Consider the following 7,633-nt stretch of genomic DNA (forward strand, 5'->3'; position numbering starts at 1 on the left):
TTTTTGATATTTTATTTAGAGTATATAATATATATTTGGTGTAATTTTTGATATTTTATGTACAGTATATTAAATATAATTACTGTAGTTTTTGATAGTTTATTTACAGTATATATTACACATATTTGGTGTACTTTTTGATATTTTATGTACAGTATGTCATATACCTTTACTGTACTTTTTCAAATTTTATTTACAATATATAAAATGTATTTGGTGTACTTTTAGTTAATATTATATGTAGAATATATGAAATATATTTAGTGTACTTTTTGATATTTTCTGTACAGTATATAAGATATATTTGGTGTCTTTTTGATATTTTATGTAAATTATATAATACATATTTGGTGTAGTTTTTGATATTTTACATAGGGTGTGTCATATATATTGACTGTGCTTTTTGATATTTCATTTAAAGTATATAATATACATTTGGTGTAATTTTTGATATTTTATGTACAGTATATTAAATATAATTACTGTAGTTTTTGATAGTTTATTTACAGTATATATCACACATATTTGGTGTACTTTTTGATATTTTATGTACAGTATGTAATATATATTTACTGTACTTTTTCAAATTTTATTTACAGTATATAAAATGCATTTGGTGTACTTTTAGTTAATATTATATGTACAATATATGAAATATATTTACTGTACATTTTGATATTTTATGTACAGTATATAAGATGTATTTGGTGTCCTTTTGATATTTTATATAAATTTTATAATATATATTTGCTGTAGTTTTTGATATTTTACATAGGGTGTCTAGCATATATTGGCTGTCCTTTTTGATATTTCATTAACAGTATAATATACATTTGGTGTAATTTTTGATATTTTATGTACAGTATATTAAATATAATTACTGTAGTATTTGATAGTTTATTTACAGTATATGTAACACATATTTGGTGTACTTTTTCATATTTTATGTACAGTATGTCATATATATTTACTGTACTTTTTGATATTTTATTTACAGTATATAAAATGTATTTGGTGTACTTTCAGTTAATATTATATGTACAATATATGAAATATATTTACTGTACTTTTTGATATTTAATGTACAGTATATAAGATATCTTTTGTGTACTTTTGATATTTTATGTAAATTATATTATATATTTGGTGTAGTATTTGATATTTTACATAGGGTGTGTCATATATATTGACTGTCCTTTTTGATATTTTATTTAGAGTATATAATATATATTTGGTGTAATTTTTGATGTTTTATGTACAGTATATTAAATATAATTACTGTAGTTTTTGATAGTTAATTTGCAGTATATATTACACATATTTGGTGTACTTCTTGATATTTTATGTACAGTATGTAATATATATTTACTGTACTTTTTGATATTTTATTTACAGTATATAAAATGTATTTGGTGTACTTTCAGTTAATATTATATGTACAATAGGTAAAATATATTTACTGTACTTTTTGATATTTTATGTACAGTATATAAGATGTATTTGATGTCCTTTTGATATTTATGTAAATTATATACTACATATTTCGTGTAGTTTTTGATATTTTACATAGGGTGTGTAGTATATAGTTACTGTCCTTTTTGATATTTTATTTACAGTATATAATATACATTTGGTGTAATTTTTGATATTTTATGTACAGTATATTAAATATAAATACTGTAGTTTTTGATAGTTTATTTACAGTATATATTACACATATTTGGTGTACTTTTTGATATTTCATGTACAGTATGTTATATTTACTGTACTTTTTGATATTTTATTTACAGTACATAAAATGTATTTGGTGTACTTTTAGTTAATATTATATGTACAATATATGAAATATATTTACTGAACTTTTTGATATTTTATGTACAGTATATAAGATATATTTGGTGTCCTTTTGATATTTTATATAAATTATATAATATATATTTGGTGTAGTTTTTGATATTTTACGTAGGGTGTGTCATATATATTGACTGTCCTTTTTGATATTTTATTTACAGTATATAATGTACATTTGGTGTAATTTTTGATATTTTATATACAGTATATTAAATACAATTACTGTAGTTTTTGATAGTTTATTTACAGTATATATTACACATATTTGGTGTACTTTTTATATTTAATGTACAGTATGTCATATATATTTACTGTAATTTTTGATATTTTATTTACAGTATATAAAATGTATTTGGTGTACTTTCAGTTAATATTATATGTACAATATATGAAATATATTTACTGTACATTTTGATATTTTCTGTACAGTACATAAGATATATTTGGTGTCCTTTTGATATTTTATGTAAATTATATAATACATATTTGGTGTAGTTTAAATATTTTACATAGGGTGTATCATATATATTGACTGTCCTTTTTGATATTTTATTTAGAGCATATAATATACATTTGGTGTAATTTTTGATATTTTATATACAGTATATTAAATATAAATACTGTAGTTTTTGATACTTTATTTACAGTATATATTACACATATTTGGTGTAGTTTTTGATATTTTATGTACAGTATGTAATATATATTTACTGTACTTTTTCAAAATTTATTTACAGTATATAAAATGTATTTGGTGTACTTTCAGTTAATATTATATGTACAATATATGAAATATATTTACTGTACTTTTTGATATTTTCTATACAGTTTATAAGATATATTTGGTGTCCATTTGATATTTTATGTAAATTATATAATACATATTTGGTGTAGTTTTTGATATTTTACATAGGGTGTGTCATATATATTGACTGTCCTTTTTGATATTTTATTTAGAGTATATAATATACATTTGGTGTAATTTTTGATATTTTATGTACAGTATATTAAATATAAATACTGTAGTTTTTGATAGTTTATTTACAGTATATATACCACATATTTGGTGTACTTTTTGATATTTTATGTACATTATGTCACATATATTTACTGTACTTTTTGATATTTTATTTACAGTATATAAAATGTATTTGGTGTACTTTTAGTTAATATTATATGTACAATATATGAAATATATTTACTGTACTTTTTGATATTTTCTGTACAGTATATAAGATATATTTGGTGTCCTTTTGATATTTTGTGTAAATTATATAATACATATTTGGTGTGGTTTTTGATATTTTACATAGGGTGTGTCATATATATTGACTGTCCTTTTTGATATTTTATTTAGAGTATATAAAATACATTTGGTGTAATTTTTGTTATTTTATGTACAGTATATTAAATATAAATACTGTAGTTTTTGATAGTTTGTTTACAGTATATATTACACATATTTGGTGTACTTTTTGATATTTTATGTACATTATGTCATATATATTTACTGTACTTTTGATATTTTATTTACAGTATATAAAATGTATTTGGTATACTTTTAGTTAATATTATATGTACAATATATGAAATATATTTACTGTACTTTTTGATATTTTCTGTACAGTATATAAGATATATTTGGTGTCCTTTTGATATTTTATGTAAATTATATAATACATATTTGGTGTAGTTTTTGATATTTTACATAGGGTGTGTCATATATATTGACTGTCCTTTTTGATATATTATTTACAGTATATAATATACATTTGGTGTAATTTTTGATATTTTACGTACAGTATATTAAATATAATTACTGTAGTTTTTGATACTTTATTTACACTATATATTACACATATTTGGTGTACTTTTTGATATTTTATGTACAGTATGTAATATATATTTACTGTACTTTTTCAAATTTTATTTACAGTATTTAAAATGTATTTGGTGTACTTTCAGTTAATATTATATGTAAAATATGTGAAATATATTTACTGTACTTTTTGATATTTTCTGTACAGTATATAAGATATATTTGGTGTCCTTTTGATATTTTATGTAAATTATATCATACATATTTGGTGTAGTTTTTGATATTTTACATAGGGTGTGTCATATATATTGACTGTCATTTTTGATATTTTATTTAGAGCATATAATATACATTTGGTGTAATTTTTGATATTTTATGTACAGTATATTAAATATAAATACTGTAGTTTTTGATGCTTTATTTACAGTATATATTACACATATTTGGTGTACTTTTTGATATTTCATGTACAGTATGTTATATTTACTGTACTTTTTTATATTTTATTTACAGTATATAAAATGTATTTGGTGTACTTTTAGTTAATATTATATTTACAATAAATGAAATATATTTACTGTAATTTTTGATATTTTCTGTACAGTATATAAGATATATTTGGTGTCCTTTTGATATTTTATGTAAATTATATAATACATATTTGGTGTAGTTTCTGATATTTTACATAGGGTGTGTCATATATATTGACTGTACTTTTTGATATTTTATTTACAGTATATAATATATATTTCGTGTAATTTTTGATATTTTATGTACAGTATATAAGATGTATTTGGTGTCCTTTTGATATTTTATATAAATTATATAATATATATTTGGTGTAGTTTTTGATATTTTACATAGTGTGTGTAGTATATATCTGCTGTCCTTTTTGATATTTTATTTACAGTATATAATATACATTTGGTGTAATTTTTGATATTTTATGTACAGTATATTAAATATAATTACTGTAGTTTTTGATAGTTTATTTACTGTATATATAACAGATATTTGGTGTACTTTTTGATATTTTATGTACATTATGTCATATATATTTACTGTACTTTTTGATATTTTATTTACAGTATATAAAATGTATTCGGTGTACTTTCAGTTAATATTATATGTACAATATATGAAATATATTTACTGTAATTTTTGATATTTATGTACAGTATATAAGATATATTTGGTGTCCTTTTGATATTTTATATAAATTATATAATATATATTTGGTGTAGTTTATGATATTTTACATAGTGTGTGTAGTATATATTTGCTGTCCTTTTTGATATTTTATTTACAGTATATAATATACATTTGGTGTAATTTTTGATATTTTATGTACAGTATATTAAATATAATTAGTGTAGTATTTGATAGTTTATTTACAGTATATATAACACATATTTGGTGTACTTTTTGATATTTTATGTACATTATGTCATATATATTTACTGTACTTTTTGATATTTTATTTACAGTATATAAAATGTATTTGGTGTACTTTCAGTTAATATTATATGTACAATATGTGAAATATATTTACTGTACTTTTTGATATTTTATGTACAGTATATAAGATATATTTGGTGTCCTTTTGATATTTTATGTAAATTATATAATACATATTTGGTGTAGTTTTTGATATTTTACATAGGGTGTGTCATATATATTGACTGTCCTTTTTGATATTTTAATTACAGTATATAATATACATTTGGTGTAATTTTTGGTATTTTATGTACAGTATATTAAATGTAAATACTGTAGTTTTTGATAGTTTATTTACAGTATATATTACACATATTTGGTGTACTTTCTGATATTTTATGTACATTATGCCATATATATTTACTGTACTTTTTGATATTATATTTACAGTATATAAAATGTAATTGGTGTACTTTTAGTTAATATTATATGTACAATATAGGAAATATATTTACTGTACTTTTTGATATTTTATGTACAGTATATAAGATATATTTGGTGTCCTTTTGATATTTTATATAAATTATATAATATATATTTGGTATATTTTTTGATATTTTACGTAAGGTGTGTAGTATATATTTGCTGTCCTTTTTGATATTTTATTTACAGTATATAATATACATTTGGTGTAATTTTTGATATTTTATGTACAGTATATTAAATATAATTAGTGTAGTATTTGATAGTTTATTTACAGAATATATAACACATATTTGCTGTACTTTTTGATATTTTATTTACATTATGTCATATATATTTACTGTAATATTTCATACTTTATTTACAGTATATAAAATGTATTTGGTGTACTTTCAGTTAATACTATATGTACAATATCTGAAATATATTTACTGTACTTTTTGATATTTTATGTACAGTATATAAGATATATTTGGTGTCCTTTTGATATTTTATGTAAATTATATAATACATATTTGGTGTAGTTTTTGATATTTTACATAGGGTGTGTCATATATATTGACTGTCCTTTTTGATATTTTATTTAGAGTATATAATATACATTTGGTGTAATTTTTGGTATTTTATGTACAGTACATCAAATATAAATACTGTAGTTTTTGATAGTTTATTTACAGTATATATTACACATATTTGGTGTACTTTTTGATATTTTATGTACATTATGTCATATATATTTACTGTACTTTTTGATATTTTATTTACAGTATATAAAATGTATTTGGTGTACTTTCAGTTAATATTATATGTACAATATATGAAATATATTTACTGTACATTTTGATATTTTATGTACAGTATATAAGATATATTTGGTGTACTTTTGATATTTTATGTAAATTATACAATACATGTTTGGTGTAGTTTTCGATATTTTACGTAGGGTGTGTAGTATATATTTGCTGTCCTTTTTGATATTTTATTTACAGTATATAATATACATTTGGTGTAATTTTTTATATTTTATGTACAGTATATTAAATACAATTTGTGTAGTATTTGATAGTTTATTTACAGTACATATAACACATATTTGGTGTACTTTTTGATATTTTATGTACAGTATGTCATATATATTTACTGTAATTTTTGATATTTTATTTACAGTATATAAAATGTATTTGGTGTACTTTTACTTAATATTATATGTACAATATATGAAATATATTTACTGTACTTTTTGATATTTTCTGTACAGTATATAAGATATATTTGGTGTCCTTTTGATATTTTATGTAAATTATATAATACATATTTGGTGTAGTTTTTGATATTTTACATAGGGTGTGTCATATATATTGACTGTCCTTTTTGATATTTTATTTACAGTATATAATATACACTTGGTGTAATTTTTGATATTTTATGTACAGTATATTAAACATAATTACTGTAGTTTTTGATACTTTATTTACAGTATATATTACACATATTTGGTGAATTTTTTGATATTTTATGTACAGTATGTCATATATATTTACTGTACTTTTTCAAATTTTATTTACAGTATATAAAATGTATTTGGTGTACTTTTAGTTAATATTATATGTACAATATATGAAATATATTTACTGTACTTTTTGATATTTTATGTACAGTATATAAGATGTATTTGGTGTCCTTTTGATATTTTATATAAATTATATAATATATATTTGGTGTAGTTTTTGATATTTTACATAGGATGTGTAGTATGTATTTGCTGTCCTTTTTGATATTTTATTTACAGTGTATAATATACACTTGGTGTAATTTTTGATATTTTATGTACAGTATATAAATATAATTACTGTAGTTTTTAATAGTTTATTTACAGTATATATAACACATATTTGGTGTACTTTTTGATATTTTATGTACATTATGTCATATATATTTACTGTACTTTTTGATATTTTATTTACAGTATATAAAATGTATTTGGTGTACTTTCAGTTAATATTATATGTACAATATATGAAATATATTTACTGTACATTTTGA

This window comes from Pan troglodytes, chromosome 14 (genome assembly GCF_028858775.2).
Source record: "Pan troglodytes isolate AG18354 chromosome 14, NHGRI_mPanTro3-v2.0_pri, whole genome shotgun sequence".
In the NCBI taxonomy this organism is placed as follows: Eukaryota; Metazoa; Chordata; class Mammalia; order Primates; family Hominidae; genus Pan; species Pan troglodytes.